The sequence below is a fragment of the Lissotriton helveticus genome, chromosome 5_1 (assembly GCF_964261635.1).
Source record: "Lissotriton helveticus chromosome 5_1, aLisHel1.1, whole genome shotgun sequence".
NCBI lineage: Eukaryota > Metazoa > Chordata > Amphibia > Caudata > Salamandridae > Lissotriton > Lissotriton helveticus.
Window position 1 is genome coordinate 201,721,716 of NC_136065.1, and position 13,916 is coordinate 201,735,631.

The window sequence follows — 13,916 nt, forward strand, 5'->3', positions numbered from 1 at the left end:
TGGATATATAAAAATGAAAAAATACCTGAAAACATTATGATGCGCTAAAATGGAGCATAGAAAGAAAATTTTATAAAAGATATACATTTCTTAATACACGACTGCTGAAAGTCAAAGTAATAATATTTCCTTCTTTCTCTCAAGTCAAGTGAACATTTTCAAGCATTCCTCATGTAGTATGGTAACATTTTCAAAATGCAACACTTTGCACATTAGGGTATTCTGTTCCTCAATATTTAGGGACAACGACATTTAGGCAACTGTTAATGCTCAGGCTATGAGAGAGGAAATGATAATTGTAATATTTTGTTTCAGATTAGCCATAATTCCTCTAGAAGCGTGTCCAAACACAGATGTTTGCATTTCAGAGACAATCACTTTGCCTAGTTATTCCCAATTTTTATGACGATCTTCTTTGAAGTATTTTCTAGTTCAGGGCAGTTCGATGTAACTCACTCCAAATTTACATCAGTTTCAGAATTCTTTCTTCCAAAGGGTATCTACTATAAACCTTTAGCCATGTCAGAAAATCCAAACACATAGAAAAATGTATTCTGCTTCGACTTGCCCCCAGGAGACAGAAATGTTTTTATTTGCAAAGAGACTCCATGAACTTAGAGGCAATATTAAAACTTCCCTTTGAAGCCCACTAGGGGCAAAACCCAAATCCCATTTAACAGGATTCATTTGTAGGATTCAAATTTACAATTCCTATATTGATTTATTTCTTAACCCCTTGGCCGCGGCGGTAATTCCGCTGGGTGGGAGGGGGGCCGTGCGGCGCCACCGTGCTCGTGACGAAAGCACTCCATCACGAGCCACAGGTGCGCTGTGCTTGTGACTGAGTGGTTTCATCACGGCCCCACCCGCTCAATAGAACGCGAAATTGATGCCGCGCAGGTGCGCCGGCCGGGCCGTGACGGAACCACTCCGTCACCAGCACAGCGCGTCCGTGGCTGGTGACGGAGTGGTTCCGTCACCAGCACACAAGCAGTTAAAACATGAAAGGCCAGATGTAGGAAGGCAAATACCGGTCGGTAACAGCCGATTTCGGCCGTTACCAACCGGTATTTGAAGTTTGGGATGTAGGGGCATGTTAAAATACAGATTCAGTAATTTTACCGAATCGGTAAAATACCGAATTGGTATAATTACCGAATCTGTATTTTGACATGTCGGTAGCACTGTAATCAGGGTTTAAGAATTCTTAATTTACCACCAACTAGAAGTTGGTGGTAAATTATGAAAACCCTTTAAAAAACATTTTTTTTGCTTTTTAAACAGTGCCATGTTGCAGACACATATGTCTGCAACATGAGCACCCATATATGTCTGCAACATGTGCACCCATGCACAATTGAGGGGTGCAACAGGGTGTCAAAGTGACACCCTGCCACCCTTCAATGTTTCCCCCAATAATTCGGTAATTGACATTCATTCCTATGGGCCTTCAGGCCCATAGGAATGAATGGCAATTACCAAATCGGTAAATACCGATTCGGTAATTACCGAATCATACCGATTCGGTAATTAAATCAGTAAAATTACCTACATCCCGATTGCCAGTTCTTAAATACCGAATCGGTATGATTCGGTATTTAAGAATCGGTAATCTGGGATTACCTACATCTGGCCCGAAATGTCTTATAATCAACTCATCATAAGGAACAATGGGCCATATGTATGAACACATTTTCCCATAGGCACAGAATGGGTGAACCCATTTTCCCATAGGCACAGAATGGGTAAAAACCTTTGATACATCTGGCCCATAGAGGCACATGGTGAGCAGGACTCTTTAATACCTGTTGAAATAAATGTTTATTGAATGATAAAATAATAGAATCAGTATTAGCTCTGTGTTATTGACGGTTCTTTAGATATGGGTCCTATGTAATATGGAATAGTCTTAAAAGAGAGAAAAAACATTTCCCCAAACTAAACATCAGTCAAGGAAAAGGAAAACGTAAAACGACTATAAATCTTCTGCAACCATAATGGTAGGCGCCTAGACATCTTTGGGTAGTAGTGTGCGGAATATATTTTCATTTAATTTCATTACAAGGCCTTTATTCCCGCAATGATGTCAGATGAGCGTCAGAGCAACCTCAAATGATAATTAATGTGTTCCTTAATGCGACCAGAATTTCACTTTCACAAAAATTACAAATGTGAAGGTGTTTGAAGAAGTATGCTTTTGAAGCCCCCCTTCAAGTTGTGCTTGTGTGTCTGTTGACCACCAAAATTCAGAGAGACTCCCACCTTAAAACCCAGGTACAATTCATTCATGATATCCACCAAGGTTACTACCATATGAAAAGTTTGTCTCTTAAATACATGGTTTTATTTATTTTAGAAGCTTAAATAGCGCAGGAATCACCCTGAGGAGGTATCTCCATGCTGCAATCAGGCATGTTAGGGCTACAGACAGTTAAGCCACAGAGAGTTCAGTTTTCAGGAGTTTCCTAAAGCGCAAGTGATCATCACAGCTGCGCAGAGTATGGGGTAATGAGTTCCACAGCCATGGGCCCCTATAGGAGAAGGCTTTGCCTCCTGAATGCGATTTCTTCACAAGTAAGATGATTTTTCATACCCCAGCGTAATACTCTGCTGGGCTGGAAGGGAATTCTTTTCTGAGCTAAATAGCTAGGTACTTTGCCATTTAAGGCTTTGTGGACAGTACAGCACACTTTGAAAATAATTCTCTGGTGGATGGGCAGCCAGTGGAGTTGCTGTAGGAAGGGTAGAGAGGCCGTTCTAGGATGCATATCAGTAACCAAGTGCACTGCCGTGTTCTGTAAAACCCGTAGTCTATTTAGCAGAGATTCGTTGGCTGCATCCAGAAGTGCATTGCAATAGTCCAGGTGACCCATAATTAGTGCCTGAACTAAGGTTTTGTGTACCACTAGCAGAAGGAGTGAAAAGACTCTGGCATGATTGATTGATTGATTGACTCTATGCAGTAAGCGTAACATATAGAAGCAAGTCCCAAAGGTGGCCCCCACTTGGTCCTGCAAAGACAGTGTCTGGTCTAAGTAAACACACAAGCTTTTTAGCACTGTCTTAGGTATGGGGGCAGTCCCCAAGTCCGCTGGCCACCAATCCATAGATCAAAGTGTCTTGGCATTACCGAACAACGCCTTACCAGCATTTAGCTGGAGGTAATTGTCCGTCATCAATCTGAGATCTGAGAAACGAGATATTGTGGTAGAATAATTATTGTTGAAAGATAAGAACAGTTGGGTATCATCAGCATAGGAAATGGGGATGAAACCAGATTCCCTTACAATCTTAGCAAGGGGAGCCATGTATATATTAAACAACATGTGGCTTAAGCAATAGCCTTGGGGTACGCCCTTAGAAATGTCCATCACATGGGACCAGAAGGAACCTACATTGATGACCTGCATATGGTCCTTCAGAAAGCTTGAAAACCCTTGAAGAGCACAGCCACAAATTCCAATGTCTTCCAGTCTTCGCAATAAGATGTGGTGAGACACGGTGTCAAAAGCTGCGGATAAATCAAACAGCACTAATAACACAGCTTGCTTGTTGTCCAGAGAGCATCTGCTGTAATCAGATACTGCAATCAGGGCCAATTCAGTGCTATGCAGAGGTCTACAACCTGATTGTGAAGGATCTAGACAATCAATAGACTCTGTGTGTTTGGTGAGCTTTTTATTAATGTCTCCTTCCAATAATTTTGCTCATTAGAGGAAGAAGGGAGATGGGGCATTAGTTTGATAGAACTGATGCAGATATATTCCCCTTTTTGCGGATCGGGATCAGCTGTGCTTCCTTCCACTCCCGGGGAAGTAGGCCTTCACTTATCAAAAGATTAAATAATGTACACACGGATGGGGCAAGCTGCGCAGATAGTAGGGCAGCAACCTCTGCTGGTATGATGTCTGTAGGAGACCCAGACTTGGCCGATTTTAACATTTTCTCCACTGTGCGGACTTGTAAAGGAGTAAAGCTGTCTAATAGGAGCATTGTGTTAGTTATTATGGGGGGTGAGAGAGTGATTCAATTGGGCTATCAGTGCTAGTGGAAAATGAGGCATAGATAGGATTTGTTTTAAGTGATTAGCGATATAATCGGATAATCCTTGCGAGGGAGCGGTAGTGTCCTTAGCTACCATGGGATTTGTAAAGGATTTAATAATTTTGTACAACTCTTTAGAGGAGTTTCCTGCTTGACTAAGTTGGAAAGCGATATGTGTTTTGCATGCTTTTTAAAGTATTTTTGTGATAGAGTGAGAGTGCTTCTTTATAGATTTCTCTGAGCGCCAGTGTATTTCCAATCATTTACAGGCTGATTTCTCTTTACCCAACTCCAAGGACTCATCTGTTTCTGAGTGGGATTAGGCTTTTTAAAAGAGGCAATATGATAAATAGCAGTTTTCAGAGCCCCGTGGTAGTGCTCCAAACTTGAATTATGTCTCCTTGCTACACCCTCAAAGGTGCCTGAAACCTTTCCTTGAAGGCTTCTGGAGTCATTTTATTCCAATGTCTCCTTAAACTATGAAGGGTAATGTTTTTAGGAGCATCCATCAGGGTTCAAGCTATCTGGAAATCAATTATGGCGTGATCAGACCACACTACCTGGTGAGGAGCCATGGACTGTAGTTTAGCAGAATGTTTTAGAAATATATCTAGCGTGTGACCAGCAGAGTGCGTAGGGCCTACATTGGTTTTTTCTAGATCTAGGGAGGCCAGATCAGACAAAAACTGTGCCACTTCCCCCTTCACACTGTTTTCGCTGTGTATGTTTAAGTCCCCTAGTAGAATAAAATGTTTCGAGAAAATCACATGGATAGCAATTAAGTCCAACAGTTGAAGGGTGAAATCTTGAATAGGTCCTGGACGACGGTACACTAACGCACCTTTCAAGCAGTCTTGTGGTGAGGATTCAATTTTGAAGATGCAGATTTCTATTTTGTTGTCGGTGTGGGCGTTAGAACTGGGAGTCTGTAAATGGCCGAGGTAGGTACCACTGTCTAAATAGGGACCCTTGCTTCTAGTCAGGATATGAAGGATGCACTTTTAGATAACCCCTGCTCACCCCCTTGGTAACTTGGAACGAGCAGTCAGGCTTATCAAAGGCAATGGGCTAAGTATTTGTACCAACACTCACAGTAACACAGTGAAAACACCACAAATTGACTCCACAACAGTTTAGAAAAATAAAGGTATTTAATCTAAACTACACAAGACCAAAACGAAAAAAATCCAACATACACAAATCAAGAATATGGTTTCAAATGAGTTCTTAAGGTTGTGTTAAAATAATCCGCAATTGCATCACGTTTTAGCCAACAGTACCTTTAGATGTGACAAAAGTTCCAAGGGAAAGCTGTAGCGTTGAAAAGCAAGCAATGCATCACTCCTGAGACCCTGGGGAGGTGATGCAACAACCCCGCGGGGAACGTAGAGTTTGTGTTGCGGTGACTCCGGTCTGTATGGGGAGGGATGCGATACCATGCGTGGATTCCAGTGCACAGGTTTCAGTGGAAGCGGCTCGCAAAAGGTACGATGCGATGATCTGCGGAGCGGCGACAATCTCCGGTGCGGCGATGGTGCGCAGCTCAGCGTCGATCTTCTCCTCTCGCGGCCCCTCGATGCGATGGCTCTGCGATGACTCTCGCAGCGACGTGATGCGGTGCGCAAGCAAGCGGTGTGATGATCTCACCCAGTGACGAAAGGCTCTGCGACGATGCTCGCAGTGATGGTAATCTTCCCACAACGGACTGATGCGTCCTGCAAACGACGGATGCGGCGACTCTGGCAGCGGCAACAGGCGCTGCGACAATCTCGGCCTTCGTAGCGGCGGGAATTCCCTCGCACTGACGGGGATGTGCTCCGCAAGCGAGCGATGCGTTAACATTTGCAGAAAGTCTTTACAATCTTGGTTTCCAGCTTCCCAACACAGGTACAACTTCCAGAGGCACCACAACTGGCCCAAGCACACTAGGAAGGACAAAACTCTCTCAGCAGAGTTCAGGGAAGCTGGGGGTGAAGTCCTTTTGTTCCTGGGACTTCTTTACAGGGAGCCAGCTCTTCTTCAGGCCCTTGGGGATTCATTCAAGCAAGGGGACACAGCACAAAGAAAAGTCCTTCCCCTCTCCTTGGCAGCAAAGCAACTGCAGGTCAATCCAGCAAAGCAACAGTAGCACAGTCTTCCTTCTTCAGTCTTCCATATTTCTCCTTGGCTGAGGTTCTTTCTTGATTCCAGGATGATCTTATTTTCTGTAGTCCTATACTTATACCCCTAAAAGTCTTTGTTCCCTTTCTGCAGGAGGGCTCTGAGCCCGGTCCAAACCAGTTCTGGAGCACTCTGTTTACATGACTCCTTATTTCCTTTCACAGTGCAGAGCAGAAACATCAGACGCCACACTGGAGGTGGGTCCAGCATTGTGGAGGGAAAGCACAGTCCTGGAGCACTTGGTTGACACGATTCCTTCTCTCCTTTCACAGTGCAGGGCAGAGACATCAGACGCACCACAGGGGGTGGAGCCAGCACTGTGGGGGCAGGCACAGTCCTAACCAGGTCCCAGGTGCAACGCCTCCCTCCCATCTAGATGCAGATCTCTCTATTCACCACTGGGCGGCCTCATTCTGTCTTGTGGAATCCCCCAGCCTTGTCACTCACAAACCAGACAGTCAATTCACAAACAGCCAAAGGCACACAGGAAGGTCAGACAAGAATGCAGCCACTTTCTAAAAGTGCCGCTTTCAAACACAGGATTTCAAAAACACCTTTCCTAAAAGATGTGTTATTAAATTCTGAGTTCAGGGATACCAGACTGTTATACCCCATCTTGCTCCTATGGGAAGATATGCAGGTAACCACTGTACACAACATTCCCCATTATAACCTATGGGCAACATAGCCTTACAATAGTGAAAAACGAAAATGGCTGTAATTCACTACCAGAGCATGTCACCCACACTAGTACATGCTCTACCTCACATACACTGCACCCTGCCCAAGGGGGTACTTTGGGCCTTCCATAGGGGTGTCCAATGTGTACAAAAAGGGAAGGGTTAGGCCTGGTCAGTGGGGACACCGGCCAGATTTACATGGCAGTCCACAGACTGCACACAGGCACTGCGGTGGCAGGCCTGAGACGCCATTTTAGGGCTACTCATGTGGGTGGCACAATTAGTGCTGCAGGCCCACTAGTAGCACTTGAATCACCAGCCCTGGCACACTCAGTGCACTTTACTAGGGACTTCCTGGTAACACAAATATGCCAATCATGGATAACCAATTACAATAACAATTTACACAGAGAGCATATGCACTTTAGCACTGGTCAGCAGTGGTAAAGTGCTCAGAGTCCTATTGCAAACAACCACAGGTCAGGAAAAACAAGGGAGGAAGAAGCAAAAAGTTTGGGGATAACCCTGTAAAAAGGGCCATTTCCAACAGCGGGCTTCAATCATAGTTATTTTTAATGACTCTTTATGAATTATAGCAATACCTCCACCCATCCTACACTCTCTATCAACCCTTAGAATTCGAAATTGCTCTGGGAGGGCCAGAGTGATGGCGGATGTGGAGTTGGGTTTTAGCCAAGTCTCCTGAAGAAAGCCCAAATCAGGAGTGTCTAAAGATAATAGATCCCATATTGCCATAGCAGGTTTCGGCAGCAAATTTATTTTACATTTTGAAGAATTTGGATTTGTTGATTTAAAGCAAAACGCTAGCTACTGAGAAAGTTGTGTTCATGAGCATGAGACCAAATTGATCATAGCCAACCAAATCTTCAGTTTTCTGTAGCAATTTGAGATACAATTCTCAAGGTCTGAAAGGGCCCAGCCACCTTTGACCAAACTGCAGTACATTTAATTTTGTTCTAACCACTCCACTTTGCCAACCGAGACAGAAAAGCTACAGGCTTTGGCAATGCCAATAGGTCTGGCTTTAAAGATAAGTATAGTAATGTGAAACATTACAAGTGAATAGCATGCTAATAGGTAAGTATATATGTGGAAGCAAAGAATTGTATAATGCAAATTGGACTAGGATAAAAAGTTAGGCGACAGTTGCATTGTCAAGCCAGACCTAAAAATCTGTTTAGGTTAATAACTAAGCCTGGGCAAAGCACTACGCTACGCTCGCGTAGTTTGCGAAGTTTGCGCTACTTCGCACTATGCGAATTGCACGTAGCACAGTGCAAACACACGTAGCGTAGTGCAGAGGTAATTTTTTGCTTGCTCACGGTCCTCAACGTCAAGTTGGTAACCGCCAGCAAGCAAAATGACATCCCCGAGAGACTTTTTCCTCATTCGCGATCAGCAACATCAAGTTGCCGATCGCGAGCATGGAAAATCAATCAATCAATCAATCATAGCATTTATATAGCGCACTACTCACCCGGAGGGTCTCAAGGCGCTTGGGGGGGGGGGGGCAGCTACTGCTCGAATAGCCAGGTCTTGAACTGCTTCCTGAAGGCGAGGTGGTCTTGGGTCAGGCGGAGGTGGGTCGGGAGGGAGTTCCAAGTCTTGGCGGCCAGGTAGGAGAAGGACCTTCCTCCTGTGGTGGCTCTTCGGATGCGGGGGACGGTGGCGAGGGCGTGGCTGGTCGATCAAAGCTGGCGTGTGGGAGTGTAGAAGTTGAGGCGGCTGTTGAGGTATCTTGGGCCTTGGTTGTGTAAGGCTTTGTGTGCGTGGGTGAGGAGGCGGAAGGTGATTCTCTTGTTGACCGAGAGCCAGTGCAGGTCTCTAAGGTGTCCGGAGATGTGGCTGTGTCGGGGGATGTCGAGGATGAGTCTTGCTGAGGCTTTCTGGATCCGCTGGAGTCTCTTCTGGAGCTTGGCGGTGGTTCCGGCGTAGAGGGCATTGCCGTAGTCCAGTCGGCTGGTGACGAGGGCCTGGGTGACCGTCTTCCTGGTCTCGGTGGGGATCCACCGGAAGATCTTACGTAGCATGCGTAGGATGTTGAAGCACGACGAGGAGACGGCGTTGACTTGTCTGGTCATGGAGAGGGAGGAGTCCAGGACGAAGCCCAGGTTGCGTGCGTGGTCTGTTGGTTTGGGTGCACTGCCCAGGGCGGGGGGCCACCAGGAGTCATCCCAGGCGGAGGGTGATGATCCCAGGAGGAGGACTTCCGTCTTATCTGAGTTCAGTTTCAGGCGGCTGGTCATCATCCACTCGGCTACATCTTTCATCCCTTCGTGTAGGTTGGTTCTGGCGGTGGCGGGGTCGTTGGTGAGGGAGAGGATCAGTTGGGTGTCGTCGGCGTAGGAGATGATGTTCAGGTTGTGTTGGCGTGCGATGGCCGCAAGGGGGCTCATGTAGACATTGAAGAGGGTGGGGCTGAGCGAGGAGCCTTGAGGAACGGCGCAGATGACTTCGTGGCTTCTGATCTGAACGGGGGGAGGCGGACTCTCTGTGTCCTTCCGGCGAGGAAGGAGATGATCAATTCTAGTGCCTTATCCTCGATTCCGACGTTGCTGAGGCGCTGCACTAGGGTGCGGTGGCAGACAGTCTCGAATGCTGCAGAGAGGTCCAGGAGGATGAGGGCCGCTGTTTCTCCGTTGTCGAGCAGGGCTCGGATGTCATCGGTGGCTGCGATGAGGGCTGTCTCGGTGCTGTGGTTGGCCCGGAAGCCAGACTGCGAGAGGTCGAGGGATCCGTTCCTCTTGAGGAAGGCAGCCAGCTGCTTGTTGACGGTCTTCTCGATGACTTTGGCCGGAAACAGGAGGAGCGAGATGGGGCGGTAGTTTTTGAGTTCGGTGGGGTCCGCTGATGGTTTCTTCAGCAGAGCGCTGAGTTCGGCGTGCTTCCAGCTCTCCGGGAAGGTAGCGGTGTCGAAGGAGGTGTTGATGATGTCCCGTAGATGGGGTGCGATGACAGCGTCGGCCTTGTTGAAGACGTGGTGGGGGCAGGGGTCGGTTGGAGATCCGGAGTGGATGGAGTTCATCGTGCGTATGGTCTCCTCGGTGTTGATCGGGGTCCAGGCGCGGAGGGTGGTGGTGGGGGGCGTTGGTGTGTCCGTGGGGTGCGTCGGTTGTGTCTTGAAGCTGTTGTGTATGTCTGCAATCTTGTTGTGGAAGTAGGCGGCGATGGAGTTGCAGAGGTCTTGTGATGGGGTGATGTCGTTGATTCCGGCGTTGGGGTTGGAGAGCTCTTTAACGATGTTGTAGAGTTCCTTGCTGTTGTGTGCATTGTTGTCCAGTCATTCCTTGAATGCTGTTTTCTTGGTGGTATGGATCAGTTTGTGGTGTTTTCGGGTGGCGAGCTTGAGGGTGGTCATGTTGTCTGGTGTTGGGTTTCTGCGCCAGGCTTTCTCGAGGGCTCGGCAGTTCTTCTTGGAGGTCTTGAGTTCGTCGGTGAACCATGGGGCTTTCTTGCTGCCGGGTCTGCTGGGCGGGGTCCTCAGAGGGGCGAGGTTGTCTGCGCAGTTGCTGATCCACTTCGTGAGGTTGTTTGCGGCCTGGCTGGGTTTCGCTGAGCTGGCGGGGGGGTCCTGGCTCAGGGATGCGGTGAGCTGGTCAGCTGTGATCTTGTTCCAGCTTTTGCGTGCAACCTGTTGCTGGTGGTGGTGGGTCGGGTTCTTTCTGAAGCTGAAGTGGATGCAGCTGTGGTCCGTCCAGTGGAGTCCGGTGGCGTTGCTAAAGGCGATGTCCTTGCTGGATGAGAAGACGGGGTCGAGCGTGTGTCCGGCGTAGTGGGTGGGGGTGGTCACCAGCTGCTTGAGACCGAAGTTGGCGAGGTTGTCCAGCAGGGTGGTGGTGTTGCGGTCGTTGTTGTTCTCCAGGTGGAAGTTGAAGTCCCCGAGGAGGATGTAGTCAGCGGAGGGGAGGGCGAGCGGGCTGATGAAGTCAGCGATGTCTTCGCTGAATTGTGTGCGTGGTCCCGGGGGTCTGTAGATGAGGGTGCCTCTGAGGGTGGTCCTGGGGTCGGTGTGTATCTGGAAGTGCAGGTGTTCGGCGGTTGTGAGGGTGTCGTCGGTGTTGGTTGTGATGCGGATGGTGTTCCTGTGGATGATGGCGATGCCTCCTCCGGTCTAGTTGCCGCGGTCCCTTCGGGTGATCTTGTATCCGTCCGGGATGGCGATGGCGATGTCTGGCACTGAGGAGGCGTTCATCCAGGTTTCCGTGAGGAAGGCGACGTCTGGTGATGTTGTATCGAGCAGGTTCCAGAGCTCAACGGTGTGTTTGTGGATGGAGCGGGTGTTGAGTAGGATGCACTTCAGGTGGTTGCTGCTGGTGCTCGGCCTGGTGGGTGCGGGTGCAGTGCAGGTCCGGATGCAGGTGAACTTGCAGGAGTGGCAGCTGAAGGGTCCGTGGGTGCGTCTCGGGGTGGCTCGGTAGCATCCCGGGATCCGGTCAGCGTTGAGTGCGTGGAGTTCGGTGGCGTCGTACGTCTGGCGGGAGGGCTGGTGTCTGCGGGGGCCAGGGGTTCTGGCGCTGGGCGCGGTCCAGGCGCGGACGGGCGCAGACGGGCTTACCTTTGGCGTGCCTTTGGCGCGCTTAGGGCGCGCCCGCTGCGCGTTTGCCACTCTGTCATATGTGGAGAGTGGGGGGGGCGGAGCGAGGGAGGAGCAGCTGGGAGGCGGGAGCGGGGCGGCGAATGGGAAGGGCTGCAGAGGGAAGGGGGCGGGGCCGCAGGGGGCAGCGGCGGGGAGGTGGCGGGAAGCGCATCAGGGGCTGGGTGCGACGAGAGGAAAACAATCACAAAATAAAACAACACGGGCACAGGGGGAGAAACAGAAATTAAACAAGGAGCAATAACACAGGGGAAATACAATCGGAATCGAAAATACAATCGCAGCGCAGGCGGGGCAAGAGCAGTAACAGCGGTGGACCAGGGTCACAGCTGCGGGCAGCGGCGGCACTTGGCAGGAACGGGGGGCAGCCTGGGCTCACTCACGAGGAGTGTGCGCGGTGCGTGGGGGTGACCGACCGGCGAGCTTCTTAACACGGGGAGGTCAGGTTTCTCATTGCAAGTGGTTGCCTATGATCGCGACAGCTCGCGATGAGAAACTACCAGTCGCGTTGAGAAAGATGCCGCTCGAGTAAAAATCTACTCGAGCGGCAGTAAAAGACAGCTCGCACTGTGCAAGATGCCGTTTTCAATGATTGCACAGTGCAGCAAGCATCCTGCACTGTGCAATCATCGCGAAAAGCGCACTACGCAGTTCGTGTAGTGCTACGCATAGCTCGCGTACATAAATTATCCAGTTATCTTAGCCACTTTGACAGCATTACAATTTCATGTGTGCGTCCCTGAAAGTTTAACCTCAGGCAACTGAATAAAGAAAATGTTCACAGATGCTTGAAGGAAAAGCACTTTTTGTTGGAGCACACAATGTCTGCCCATTTAAAACATGTACTCCTGGCTCCCAATATGTGGGTGGAGCCAAAGCCCTTCTCTGGTGATGCTCACTTAATTGTCTGGTAACAGCTGCTCTGTCAAGCCAGACGCTAATTAATGAGCTTAGCTTTTGGATGAGAAGCACAGCCAATAGCACAGGATTTTCTGAAATATCTGACGTGATAAAATCACATCTTTATCAAGCTAATCCATGTTCATTATTTTGTTTCTCGAGCAGAAACTTGCTTAGAATGTTTAACAAATTATGGACACAAATGAAAAGTTGATGCTAAATTTTACAGTGATTTATAAACCCAAATACCTCTTAGGGCAAACCAAAGTGACCAAAATTAGTTCTGCATTATTGGGATACATTAATATGTTGCTAAAAAAAAATCATCTGGCATAAGCAGACGCTTTTGTATATCAGAAACATCACTGTATAGGTAAAGCACAAGAATTTCAGCTTACATGTGACTTTTACTAAGATCATGAAATACCTTGTGACCATCTAGCACATATGAATAACATGGGTCGATGACTCAATGAACCATGGAAACTGCAAACTGCAAAGGTGAAATTGTGCATCAGTGACCGACACAGCTCTCAATACATATATTCTGTTAATAATCAATCTTCCTTCGAGGTCTGGTTATCGTTGTGGGTCTAAAGAATCAGCAGCGCACTCACTGTCCCATACAGACTCCCAGGAGGATCACTGACCCTGGACAGAGCCGTACCCCGCTCTCTCTCATCCGTACGCTGCTATTCCAAAGCTACGTGTTTCGAGTGACACTCCACCGGACACGTAAACAGGTACATTTATCGCTTTTACAAATCACCTTTTGGAAACACCTTTCCCAAAACAGCCGGGACGGAAGTACAACCGGCGGAGAGATCGACCAATTTTCAGCTATCTCGCCTAATAGCCCTGAAGAAGTTGTGGGTTTTCCACCCTGACGAAACACGTGCTGGCTGGAAAATAGTTCTTCATTAAACACAGAGAACACATGATACTCGGAGTGTTCTTCTTATGTATTATTTGTTTGACTGTTTTTTGTCGTGGTTTTCCCAATATTTATAATTTCAGAAACGCAGAATTTGCTCTGCATATTACTACAACGTGTGCACAGGCATCTTGTATAAAAGACCTTTTGTAATGGCCTTGTAAACCAAACGGGACTTCGCATAGAGCCAAGGGATTACACCACATTGTTCAGTATCTGAACAAACACCTGTGTTGCTGGCCAGGATTAAAGCCAAGTTTGTTCAGTGTCTACACTAGGATAGATGCCAGGCAGCTTAAAGGTGACACATACATGCCAAATAGAGAAGCGCGTGCTGAAGAGCCCTGTTGTAAACCATGATCAAGTTTTACAAAACAAGATTGTAAAGAACCGCGCTTCACCACTTATGTGTAGTCCAAATGATAGGAGGCTTTCAATGCCAAGACAATGCACATATACCAGTGTCTGCAACACAGCTGGTGATTGAGATGTGAAATCATTTGTGTTGAAATTTAAGACATCCAACAATATTAGCACCTCTTCTTCCAAGGTCACTCTGAGATAATTCAGGACCTAAATCAGA